The sequence below is a fragment of the Penaeus monodon genome, chromosome 20 (assembly GCF_015228065.2).
Source record: "Penaeus monodon isolate SGIC_2016 chromosome 20, NSTDA_Pmon_1, whole genome shotgun sequence".
In the NCBI taxonomy this organism is placed as follows: domain Eukaryota; kingdom Metazoa; phylum Arthropoda; class Malacostraca; order Decapoda; family Penaeidae; genus Penaeus; species Penaeus monodon.
This window is the reverse complement of record NC_051405.1, coordinates 25,074,817-25,075,134: the sequence shown is the minus strand read 5'-3', so window position 1 is coordinate 25,075,134 and position 318 is coordinate 25,074,817. Positions and strand designations below refer to the sequence as shown.

Sequence of the window (318 nt, the reverse complement as noted above, 5' to 3'; positions counted from 1 at the left end):
GAGGGGGGAAGGGTGAGGGGGATAGTATTTCGCCAGCATCATTACTAACCAGTCAATGTTCTCGTAGCTTTTATTTTACACGTAAATGGCCTTATAAATCACAATGACATTCCACAACCCAATTATTTCTACACCTATAAACTTTCCCACTTTAATAACTCTGACGTCTCGTGCCCCCAGAGTACTGATCCTGGCGGTGCACAGTTGCGCACGCCGCCGCCAGATGGCCGCCGAGGAGAAGCAGGCGCGCGACCAGCCGAAGGACGACCACCACGTCACCAAGATCAACCGCGAGGAAGAATGGTGACTAGGTCTTGG

At 51.6% G+C, this 318-nt stretch overlaps 1 protein-coding gene across 1 annotated transcript in view; it reads left to right on the top strand.

The window, feature by feature from the left end:
* Positions 1 to 318, top strand: part of LOC119585738 (translation initiation factor IF-2-like) — a gene marked incomplete at its 5' end in the record, with an annotated part of 39,905 nt that overhangs the window by 39,453 nt on the left and 134 nt on the right.